Source organism: Chiloscyllium punctatum, chromosome 13, assembly GCF_047496795.1.
Source record: "Chiloscyllium punctatum isolate Juve2018m chromosome 13, sChiPun1.3, whole genome shotgun sequence".
Classification (NCBI taxonomy): Eukaryota; Metazoa; Chordata; class Chondrichthyes; order Orectolobiformes; family Hemiscylliidae; genus Chiloscyllium; species Chiloscyllium punctatum.
Window position 1 is genome coordinate 77,191,489 of NC_092751.1, and position 12,380 is coordinate 77,203,868.

Below are 12,380 nucleotides of genomic sequence, written 5' to 3' on the forward strand. Positions count from 1 at the left end.
CGGGAATACGATCCGGGCCACGGTGCTGAGAGTACCGAATCTTCACAAGTAAATAACAAGACAAGGCGATAGATACTATCGTATTTAGTGTAAATAAAACACCCTTTATGAACATTTTCGTTGCAGATTATTTTCAACTTGTCTTCGTAGATTTACAAAGTGGGAAAAGGCCATTCCGCCTGATCAGAGAGCCATCTATTCCAGTCGCAGTTTCCAACTTTGGCCCAAAGTGTCGTGTGTTCTAATGTTCCCAGGGCAAATGTCAATGACTTTATCCTGTGTTCTTAAATGGCACAGATGTATGACACTTCCACAACGACTTGTCACTCTTTTGAGGAACTCATGCTCATTTTCACCCACAAAGGGAGACACACAGAAAGGCACCCCGAAACCGACAGAGGTCTCCGTTGTGTTGAGCTGGAATTTGAAATGGACAATAAGACAAATGCAAGTTTTAAATGCGGAAGCACAGAAGCGACGTCCCGGCAGGGGAGCGTCAACGAGGGGCACGGTTAAAGCGAGACATTCCCCACGAGCCAGGTAGGACTCGAACCTACAATCTTCTGATCCGAAGTCAGACGCGTTATCCATTACGCTACTGGCCCAACAGACACGCGCAGGTACGGCAGAATGTCGATATGTAATGCCATGGACTTTCACGGAATCAGAATTAAAAAGGTGAACAAGCAGCGAAGATAATCACCAACACTGCTTCACTTCGAAGTTTCCAATTTGTGAAGCAGTGCCTTTCACTGGCAAAGGAGAAACATTTGTCCAGAGCTGCCTGCTTCAGGGTCGCCTCCTTCTCTGCTGGAAGTGCCCATCGTTTTATTCACATTCACGACGCGATTTCATGATCTACTCCAGTGAAAACGTGTCATGGTGTCGTCTAAGCAAGACCCTGCCGAAACTCAGCGAGAGACATCTGCTCATTTCGAGCTCAGGATGTGGAATTAGACGAGCTGCGTGACACCTTTTATTGGCGCCTCCACTTCACTGCAAATTAGCGGCTCAAAACGAGCCGTTGTTAGCATCAGCTTGATTTGTACCTTCCTGCAGTGCATTTGCTAAACAACATCAGATAGATCCCATCCGGCCCAGCTGACTTATCTATTTTCACACTCTGCAGTATTTCTAATATCTCTTCCTTGTGAACCTCAATCTCTTCTAGTCTAGACGCAAGTATCTCTGTATCTTCCTCGCCAACATTTTCATTATCTATAGCGAACTCTGTCGAAAAATATTTATTTAGTGCTTCCTCTATCTCCACTGACTCCACACACGACTTCCCACTATTATCCTTGATTGTCCCAAATTTAACTCTCGTCATTCTTTTATTCCTGACATACCTATGGAAAGCCTTAGCGTTAACCCTGATCCTATCTGCCAACAGCTTCTCATGTCTCCTCCTGGCTCTTCCCAGCTCTCTTTTTAGGTCTTTCCTGAGATCGTTGGAAACCTCGAGCGCTCTAACTGAGTTTTCACGTTTTGTCCTAACATAAGACTTCTTGTTCTTCTTGACCAGGGATTCCACCTTCCTTAGTAAACCACGGCTCACGCGTTCTATATCTTCCTCCCTGCCTGACAGGTACATACTTATCGAGGACACACAGGAGCTTTTCCTTGACTAAGCTTCACATTTTTAATGTGCTCACCCCCTACAGTTTCCTACCCAACTCTGCGCTTCCTAAATCTTACCTCATTGCATCGTGATTTCCCTTCCACCAGCTGAAACTCTTGCTCCGTGGAGTACACCTATCCCTTTCCATCACGAAAGTAAACCTGAGAGAATTGTGATCGCTGTCTCCACAGTGCTCACCTACTTCCAAATCTAAAACCTGGCCAGGCTCGTTACCCAGTACTAAATCGAAAGTGGCTTCTTCCCTTGAAGGCATGTCTACATACTGTGTCAGGAATCCCTCCCGCACACACTGGACAAAAACTGACCCATCTATCGTACTCGTACTGTCGTGATCTCAGTCAATATTTGGATATTGTCTTGAGTGTTCCAGAGTTTTTCATTGTCCCACCGTCCAGATGAAGTTTGTATTGCTCACGTACGGGAGCGAGAATTCTTTCAATGTCTCAGATCAATTCCTGTGCCGAGAACATCAGAGTCAATGTCCCTTCCTCTACTCGGACTGACAATTTACACTTCTTCAATCTCCTGTGATTCCATTTCCCAAAGAGTTTCTCAAGATTTCCAAAGCTGGAGCCTAAATTATATGGTTTGCTTCCTAAACATTTTTCCAACTGCCAACTGACAATATGTTCAGAGTATCTCTTCACAATCCTCTGGCTTTTCCATGTCCAGGGATGAGAAGTCCCATTTGGTGGAGAGAGTTCCTAGGCTGGTGAGTTTCACTTTGGAACAAAGATGGTTAAGTGGCAATTTCCTGCGGTTGTTTGTAATGATGGGAGACGGAGCGGTGGGGAATGAGCACTCTGACGAGCAAGAGGAAGTGTTGCCAATGACCAGAGTCAGAGAACAGAGGACAAGGGATTAAAGGAATCTAATGAAAAGCAGCACTTCTGCTCAGGGCGTTCAATAACAACTGCAGAAACCCGATGTGTCGAGCAGTGTATCTGGAAAGAGAAACAGAGATAATGTTTTAAATGTGGAGCATTTCTGATGAAGAACTCGAGTTTCTCAAGTCTCATCAAATTACAGGCATGGTTTGCAAAACACGTTTTCGGAACTTGGAATTGTTCCAGCAGCAAAGCACTGATAACGTAGTCAGCAGGATTCGAACCTACGTGGGGAAACCCCAATGGATTTCTAATCCATCGCCTTAACCACTCGGCCATGACTACAGACGGCACCGCACCCTGAGCACTGACCAAATCAGTCGTGATCTCATTGAAAGCTGCCGCTGACTTGAGTGAAATGTTTCCATCTCCATTCATACCTTTGCTGTCATTTGTAAGGTGCGAGACACCAATGTCAAAGAAGAAAAGCACAAAGTTAGGAAAAGATATTTGCAGCAAAATTGAGTCAAAATTATTTATTGAAAGGAAAATCACACTTGGCAATTTGCTCGATCTCTTTGCGAACATGACCAGCAGAGGTAATCAAGGGAGCTATTGATCTGAGTATTCTTGGACATGAAACAAACAAAGGTTAGTGACATATTCATTTCTTTATTTAGCGAACGAAATGGTCTTTCCTGATGGTTACAATGAAAGAGATGGTTCCCAATAAAAGACAGAGATCAAGTCGCTTGTAGATATACTTCAATGTGATACGATTCACTTTCAGCCCCTAATTACCCCAGAGATGGAGGGGGTGAGTTACTTTTCTTCACTCTTCAATTCCACAGCATGGAGGTACAGATATGAAACCGCCAGAGATGGAGTTCTTGAATTGGGAACCAGCGACACTGAAGGAACTCGGCAGGAGTGAGGACTGCAGATGCTGGAAACCTGATTTTAGATCAGAAAATGCTGGAAAAGCACAGCAGCATCCGAGGAACAGGAAAGTCGATGTTTCTGTTGCCAGTCTTTCTGCGTTCCGCAAACAATTTTCGTTTTAGGCTCAGATTTCCAGCAACTGCAGCTATTTGTATTATGTTAACATTCATAATGTTTTGGACAAAACCAATGACCTGCTAGCATCGGAAAATCGGCAGAAGTACTGGTACACCGATATGTTAGCTGAACAATACAACCATTCCATGAGCGGGAATACGATCCGGGCCACGGTGCTGAGAGTACCGAATCTTCACAAGTAAATAACAAGACAAGGCGATAGATACTATCGTATTTAGTGTAAATAAAACACCCTTTATGAACATTTTCGTTGCAGATTATTTTCAACTTGTCTTCGTAGATTTACAAAGTGGGAAAAGGCCATTCCGCCTGATCAGAGAGCCATCTATTCCAGTCGCAGTTTCCAACTTTGGCCCAAAGTGTCGTGTGTTCTAATGTTCCCAGGGCAAATGTCAATGACTTTATCCTGTGTTCTTAAATGGCACAGATGTATGACACTTCCACAACGACTTGTCACTCTTTTGAGGAACTCATGCTCATTTTCACCCACAAAGGGAGACACACAGAAAGGCACCCCGAAACCGACAGAGGTCTCCGTTGTGTTGAGCTGGAATTTGAAATGGACAATAAGACAAATGCAAAAGCACAGAAGCGACGTCCCGGCAGGGGAGCGTCAACGAGGGGCACGGTTAAAGCGAGACATTCCCCACGAGCCAGGTAGGACTCGAACCTACAATCTTCTGATCCGAAGTCAGACGCGTTATCCATTACGCTACTGGCCCAACAGCCACGCGCAGGTACGGCAGAATGTCGATATGTAATGCCATGGACTTTCACGGAATCAGAATTAAAAAGGTGAACAAGCAGCGAAGATAATCACCAACACTGCTTCACTTCGAAGTTTCCAATTTGTGAAGCAGTGCCTTTCACTGGCAAAGGAGAAACATTTGTCCAGAGCTGCCTGCTTCAGGGTCGCCTCCTTCTCTGCTGGAAGTGCCCATCGTTTTATTCACATTCACGACGCGATTTCATGATCTACTCCAGTGAAAACGTGTCATGGTGTCGTCTAAGCAAGACCCTGCCGAAACTCAGCGAGAGACATCTGCTCATTTCGAGCTCAGGATGTGGAATTAGACGAGCTGCGTGACACCTTTTATTGGCGCCTCCACTTCACTGCAAATTAGCGGCTCAAAACGAGCCGTTGTTAGCATCAGCTTGATTTGTACCTTCCTGCAGTGCATTTGCTAAACAACATCAGATAGATCCCATCCGGCCCAGCTGACTTATCTATTTTCACACTCTGCAGTATTTCTAATATCTCTTCCTTGTGAACCTCAATCTCTTCTAGTCTAGACGCAAGTATCTCTGTATCTTCCTCGCCAACATTTTCATTATCTATAGCGAACTCTGTCGAAAAATATTTATTTAGTGCTTCCTCTATCTCCACTGACTCCACACACGACTTCCCACTATTATCCTTGATTGTCCCAAATTTAACTCTCGTCATTCTTTTATTCCTGACATACCTATGGAAAGCCTTAGCGTTAACCCTGATCCTATCTGCCAACAGCTTCTCATGTCTCCTCCTGGCTCTTCCCAGCTCTCTTTTTAGGTCTTTCCTGAGATCGTTGGAAACCTCGAGCGCTCTAACTGAGTTTTCACGTTTTGTCCTAACATAAGACTTCTTGTTCTTCTTGACCAGGGATTCCACCTTCCTTAGTAAACCACGGCTCACGCGTTCTATATCTTCCTCCCTGCCTGACAGGTACATACTTATCGAGGACACACAGGAGCTTTTCCTTGACTAAGCTTCACATTTTTAATGTGCTCACCCCCTACAGTTTCCTACCCAACTCTGCGCTTCCTAAATCTTACCTCATTGCATCGTGATTTCCCTTCCACCAGCTGAAACTCTTGCTCCGTGGAGTACACCTATCCCTTTCCATCACGAAAGTAAACCTGAGAGAATTGTGATCGCTGTCTCCACAGTGCTCACCTACTTCCAAATCTAAAACCTGGCCAGGCTCGTTACCCAGTACTAAATCGAAAGTGGCTTCTTCCCTTGAAGGCATGTCTACATACTGTGTCAGGAATCCCTCCCGCACACACTGGACAAAAACTGACCCATCTATCGTACTCGTACTGTCGTGATCTCAGTCAATATTTGGATATTGTCTTGAGTGTTCCAGAGTTTTTCATTGTCCCACCGTCCAGATGAAGTTTGTATTGCTCACGTACGGGAGCGAGAATTCTTTCAATGTCTCAGATCAATTCCTGTGCCGAGAACATCAGAGTCAATGTCCCTTCCTCTACTCGGACTGACAATTTACACTTCTTCAATCTCCTGTGATTCCATTTCCCAAAGAGTTTCTCAAGATTTCCAAAGCTGGAGCCTAAATTATATGGTTTGCTTCCTAAACATTTTTCCAACTGCCAACTGACAATATGTTCAGAGTATCTCTTCACAATCCTCTGGCTTTTCCATGTCCAGGGATGAGAAGTCCCATTTGGTGGAGAGAGTTCCTAGGCTGGTGAGTTTCACTTTGGAACAAAGATGGTTAAGTGGCAATTTCCTGCGGTTGTTTGTAATGATGGGAGACGGAGCGGTGGGGAATGAGCACTCTGACGAGCAAGAGGAAGTGTTGCCAATGACCAGAGTCAGAGAACAGAGGACAAGGGATTAAAGGAATCTAATGAAAAGCAGCACTTCTGCTCAGGGCGTTCAATAACAACTGCAGAAACCCGATGTGTCGAGCAGTGTATCTGGAAAGAGAAACAGAGATAATGTTTTAAATGTGGAGCATTTCTGATGAAGAACTCGAGTTTCTCAAGTCTCATCAAATTACAGGCATGGTTTGCAAAACACGTTTTCGGAACTTGGAATTGTTCCAGCAGCAAAGCACTGATAACGTAGTCAGCAGGATTCGAACCTACGTGGGGAAACCCCAATGGATTTCTAATCCATCGCCTTAACCACTCGGCCATGACTACAGACGGCACCGCACCCTGAGCACTGACCAAATCAGTCGTGATCTCATTGAAAGCTGCCGCTGACTTGAGTGAAATGTTTCCATCTCCATTCATACCTTTGCTGTCATTTGTAAGGTGCGAGACACCAATGTCAAAGAAGAAAAGCACAAAGTTAGGAAAAGATATTTGCAGCAAAATTGAGTCAAAATTATTTATTGAAAGGAAAATCACACTTGGCAATTTGCTCGATCTCTTTGCGAACATGACCAGCAGAGGTAATCAAGGGAGCTATTGATCTGAGTATTCTTGGATATGAAACAAACAAAGGTTAGTGACATATTCATTTCTTTATTTAGCGAACGAAATGGTCTTTCCTGATGGTTACAATGAAAGAGATGGTTCCCAATAAAAGACAGAGATCAAGTCGCTTGTAGATATACTTCAATGTGATACGATTCACTTTCAGCCCCTAATTACCCCAGAGATGGAGGGGGTGAGTTACTTTTCTTCACTCTTCAATTCCACAGCATGGAGGTACAGATATGAAACCGCCAGAGATGGAGTTCTTGAATTGGGAACCAGCGACACTGAAGGAACTCGGCAGGAGTGAGGACTGCAGATGCTGGAAACCTGATTTTAGATCAGAAAATGCTGGAAAAGCACAGCAGCATCCGAGGAGCAGGAAAGTCGATGTTTCTGTTGCCAGTCTTTCTGCGTTCCGCAAACAATTTTCGTTTTAGGCTCAGATTTCCAGCAACTGCAGCTATTTGTATTATGTTAACATTCATAATGTTTTGGACAAAACCAATGAGCTGCTAGCATCGGAAAATCGGCAGAAGTACTGGTACACCGATATGTTAGCTGAACAATACAACCATTCCATGAGCGGGAATACGATCCGGGCCACGGTGCTGAGAGTACCGAATCTTCACAAGTAAATAACAAGACAAGGCGATAGATACTATCGTATTTAGTGTAAATAAAACACCCTTTATGAACATTTTCGTTGCAGATTATTTTCAACTTGTCTTCGTAGATTTACAAAGTGGGAAAAGGCCATTCCGCCTGATCAGAGAGCCATCTATTCCAGTCGCAGTTTCCAACTTTGGCCCAAAGTGTCGTGTGTTCTAATGTTCCCAGGGCAAATGTCAATGACTTTATCCTGTGTTCTTAAATGGTACAGATGTATGACACTTCCACAACGACTTGTCACTCTTTTGAGGAACTCATGCTCATTTTCACCCACAAAGGGAGACACACAGAAAGGCACCCCCAAACCGACAGAGGTCTCCGTTGTGTTGAGCTGGAATTTGAAATGGACAATAAGACAAATGCAAGTTTTAAATGCAGAAGCACAGAAGCGACATCCCAACAGGGCTTTGCAGGGGAGCGCCAATGAGGGGCACGGTTAAAGTGAGACATTCCCCACGAGCCAGGTAGGACTCGAACCTACAATCTTCTGATCCGAAGTCAGACGCGTTATCCATTACGCTACTGGCCCAATAGACACGTGCAGGTACGGCAGAATGTCGATATGTAATGCCATGGACTTTCACGGAATCAGAATTAAAAAGGTGAACAAGCAGCGAAGATAATCACCAACACTGCTTCACTTCGAAGTTTCCAATTTGTGAAGCAGTGCCTTTCACTGGCAAAGGAGAAACATTTGTCCAGAGCTGCCTGCTTCAGGGTCGCCTCCTTCTCTGCTGGAAGTGCCCATCGTTTTATTCACATTCACGACGCGATTTCATGATCTACTCCAGTGAAAACGTGTCATGGTGTCGTCTAAGCAAGACCCTGTCGAAACTCAGCGAGAGACATCTGCTCATTTCGAGCTCAGGATGTGGAATTAGACGAGCTGCGTGACACCTTTTATTGGCGCCGCCACTTCACTGCAAATTAGCGGCTCAAAACGAGCCGTTGTTAGCATCAGCTTGATTTGTACCTTCCTGCAGTGCATTTGCTAAACAACATCAGATAGATCCCATCCGGCCCAGCTGACTTATCTATTTTCACACTCTGCAGTATTTCTAATATCTCTTCCTTGTGAACCTCAATCTCTTCTAGTCTAGACGCAAGTATCTCTGTATCTTCCTCGCCAACATTTTCATTATCTATAGCGAACTCTGTCGAAAAATATTTATTTAGTGCTTCCTCTATCTCCACTGACTCCACACACGACTTCCCACTATTATCCTTGATTGTCCCAAATTTAACTCTCGTCATTCTTTTATTCCTGACATACCTATGGAAAGCCTTAGCGTTAACCCTGATCCTATCTGCCAACAGCTTCTCATGTCTCCTCCTGGCTCTTCCCAGCTCTCTTTTTAGGTCTTTCCTGAGATCGTTGGAAACCTCGAGCGCTCTAACTGAGTTTTCACGTTTTGTCCTAACATAAGACTTCTTGTTCTTCTTGACCAGGGATTCCACCTTCCTTAGTAAACCACGGCTCACGCGTTCTATATCTTCCTCCCTGCCTGACAGGTACATACTTATCGAGGACACACAGGAGCTTTTCCTTGACTAAGCTTCACATTTTTAATGTGCTCACCCCCTACAGTTTCCTACCCAACTCTGCGCTTCCTAAATCTTACCTCATTGCATCGTGATTTCCCTTCCACCAGCTGAAACTCTTGCTCCGTGGAGTACACCTATCCCTTTCCATCACGAAAGTAAACCTGAGAGAATTGTGATCGCTGTCTCCACAGTGCTCACCTACTTCCAAATCTAAAACCTGGCCAGGCTCGTTACCCAGTACTAAATCGAAAGTGGCTTCTTCCCTTGAAGGCATGTCTACATACTGTGTCAGGAATCCCTCCCGCACACACTGGACAAAAACTGACCCATCTATCGTACTCGTACTGTCGTGATCTCAGTCAATATTTGGATATTGTCTTGAGTGTTCCAGAGTTTTTCATTGTCCCACCGTCCAGATGAAGTTTGTATTGCTCACGTACGGGAGCGAGAATTCTTTCAATGTCTCAGATCAATTCCTGTGCCGAGAACATCAGAGTCAATGTCCCTTCCTCTACTCGGACTGACAATTTACACTTCTTCAATCTCCTGTGATTCCATTTCCCAAAGAGTTTCTCAAGATTTCCAAAGCTGGAGCCTAAATTATATGGTTTGCTTCCTAAACATTTTTCCAACTGCCAACTGACAATATGTTCAGAGTATCTCTTCACAATCCTCTGGCTTTTCCATGTCCAGGGATGAGAAGTCCCATTTGGTGGAGAGAGTTCCTAGGCTGGTGAGTTTCACTTTGGAACAAAGATGGTTAAGTGGCAATTTCCTCCGGTTGTTTGTAATGATGGGAGACGGAGCGGTGGGGAATGAGCACTCTGACGAGCAAGAGGAAGTGTTGCCAATGACCAGAGTCAGAGAACAGAGGACAAGGGATTAAAGGAATCTAATGAAAAGCAGCACTTCTGCTCAGGGCGTTCAATAACAACTGCAGAAACCCGATGTGTCGAGCAGTGTATCTGGAAAGAGAAACAGAGATAATGTTTTAAATGTGGAGCATTTCTGATGAAGAACTCGAGTTTCTCAAGTCTCATCAAATTACAGGCCTGGTTTGCAAAACAGGCTTTCGGAACTTTGAATTGTTCCAGCAGCAAAGCACGGATAACGTAGTCAGCAGGATTCGAACCTACGTGGGGAAACCCCAATGGATTTCTAATCCATCGCCTTAACCACTCGGCCATGACTACAGACGGCACCGCACCCTGAGCACTGACCAAATCAGTCGTGATCTCATTGAAAGCTGCCGCTGACTTGAGTGAAATGTTTCCATCTCCATTCATACCTTTGCTGTCATTTGTAAGGTGCGAGACACCAATGTCAAAGAAGAAAAGCACAAAGTTAGGAAAAGATATTTGCAGCAAAATTGAGTCAAAATTATTTATTGAAAGGAAAATCACACTTGGCAATTTGCTCGATCTCTTTGGGAACATGACCAGCAGAGGTAATCAAGGGAGCTATTGATCTGAGTATTCTTGGACATGAAACAAACAAAGGTTAGTGACATATTCATTTCTTTATTTAGCGAACGAAATGGTCTTTCCTGATGGTTACAATGAAAGAGATGGTTCCCAATAAAAGACAGAGATCAAGTCGCTTGTAGATATACTTCAATGTGATACGATTCACTTTCAGCCCCTAATTACCCCAGAGATGGAGGGGGTGAGTTACTTTTCTTCACTCTTCAATTCCACAGCATGGAGGTACAGATATGAAACCGCCAGAGATGGAGTTCTTGAATTGGGAACCAGCGACACTGAAGGAACTCGGCAGGAGTGAGGACTGCAGATGCTGGAAACCTGATTTTAGATCAGAAAATGCTGGAAAAGCACAGCAGCATCCGAGGAGCAGGAAAGTCGATGTTTCTGTTGCCAGTCTTTCTGCGTTCCGCAAACAATTTTCGTTTTAGGCTCAGATTTCCAGCAACTGCAGCTATTTGTATTATGTTAACATTCATAATGTTTTGGACAAAACCAATGAGCTGCTAGCATCGGAAAATCGGCAGAAGTACTGGTACACCGATATGTTAGCTGAACAATACAACCATTCCATGAGCGGGAATACGATCCGGGCCACGGTGCTGAGAGTACCGAATCTTCACAAGTAAATAACAAGACAAGGCGATAGATACTATCGTATTTAGTGTAAATAAAACACCCTTTATGAACATTTTCGTTGCAGATTATTTTCAACTTGTCTTCGTAGATTTACAAAGTGGGAAAAGGCCATTCCGCCTGATCAGAGAGCCATCTATTCCAGTCGCAGTTTCCAACTTTGGCCCAAAGTGTCGTGTGTTCTAATGTTCCCAGGGCAAATGTCAATGACTTTATCCTGTGTTCTTAAATGGTACAGATGTATGACACTTCCACAACGACTTGTCACTCTTTTGAGGAACTCATGCTCATTTTCACCCACAAAGGGAGACACACAGAAAGGCACCCCCAAACCGACAGAGGTCTCCGTTGTGTTGAGCTGGAATTTGAAATGGACAATAAGACAAATGCAAGTTTTAAATGCGGAAGCACAGAAGCGACATCCCAACAGGGCTTTGCAGGGGAGCGCCAACGAGGGGCACGGTTAAAGTGAGACATTCCCCACGAGCCAGGTAGGACTCGAACCTACAATCTTCTGATCCGAAGTCAGACGCGTTATCCATTACGCTACTGGCCCAATAGACACGTGCAGGTACGGCAGAATGTCGATATGTAATGCCATGGACTTTCACGGAATCAGAATTAAAAAGGTGAACAAGCAGCGAAGATAATCACCAACACTGCTTCACTTCGAAGTTTCCAATTTGTGAAGCAGTGCCTTTCACTGGCAAAGGAGAAACATTTGTCCAGAGCTGCCTGCTTCAGGGTCGCCTCCTTCTCTGCTGGAAGTGCCCATCGTTTTATTCACATTCACGACGCGATTTCATGATCTACTCCAGTGAAAACGTGTCATGGTGTCGTCTAAGCAAGACCCTGCCGAAACTCAGCGAGAGACATCTGCTCATTTCGAGCTCAGGATGTGGAATTAGACGAGCTGCGTGACACCTTTTATTGGCGCCGCCACTTCACTGCAAATTAGCGGCTCAAAACGAGCCGTTGTTAGCATCAGCTTGATTTGTACCTTCCTGCAGTGCATTTGCTAAACAACATCAGATAGATCCCATCCGGCCCAGCTGACTTATCTATTTTCACACTCTGCAGTATTTCTAATATCTCTTCCTTGTGAACCTCAATCTCTTCTAGTCTAGACGCAAGTATCTCTGTATCTTCCTCGCCAACATTTTCATTATCTATAGCGAACTCTGTCGAAAAATATTTATTTAGTGCTTCCTCTATCTCCACTGACTCCACACACGACTTCCCACTATTATCCTTGATTGTCCCAAATTTAACTCTCGTCATTCTTTT

The 12,380-nt window shown here is 44.5% G+C and overlaps 7 non-coding genes across 7 annotated transcripts; all 7 read right to left on the reverse strand.

Moving 5' to 3' along the window:
* Positions 1-532: 532 nt before the first annotated feature.
* trnar-ucg (transfer RNA arginine (anticodon UCG)) lies at positions 533-605 on the reverse strand. Its single transcript has one exon. It is a non-coding gene; the product is annotated as a tRNA-Arg (tRNA).
* Positions 606-2,732: 2,127 nt separating this feature from the next.
* On the reverse strand, positions 2,733-2,814 carry trnas-aga (transfer RNA serine (anticodon AGA)). The gene has a single exon. It is a non-coding gene; the product is annotated as a tRNA-Ser (tRNA).
* Positions 2,815-4,198: 1,384 nt separating this feature from the next.
* Positions 4,199-4,271, reverse strand: trnar-ucg (transfer RNA arginine (anticodon UCG)). The gene has a single exon. It is a non-coding gene; the product is annotated as a tRNA-Arg (tRNA).
* A 2,127-nt stretch (positions 4,272-6,398) lies between these two features.
* trnas-aga (transfer RNA serine (anticodon AGA)) lies at positions 6,399-6,480 on the reverse strand. Its single transcript has one exon. It is a non-coding gene; the product is annotated as a tRNA-Ser (tRNA).
* A 1,407-nt stretch (positions 6,481-7,887) lies between these two features.
* On the reverse strand, positions 7,888-7,960 carry trnar-ucg (transfer RNA arginine (anticodon UCG)). The gene has a single exon. It is a non-coding gene; the product is annotated as a tRNA-Arg (tRNA).
* A 2,127-nt stretch (positions 7,961-10,087) lies between these two features.
* trnas-aga (transfer RNA serine (anticodon AGA)) lies at positions 10,088-10,169 on the reverse strand. The gene has a single exon. It is a non-coding gene; the product is annotated as a tRNA-Ser (tRNA).
* A 1,407-nt stretch (positions 10,170-11,576) lies between these two features.
* On the reverse strand, positions 11,577-11,649 carry trnar-ucg (transfer RNA arginine (anticodon UCG)). Its single transcript has one exon. It is a non-coding gene; the product is annotated as a tRNA-Arg (tRNA).
* Positions 11,650-12,380: the final 731 nt, after the last annotated feature.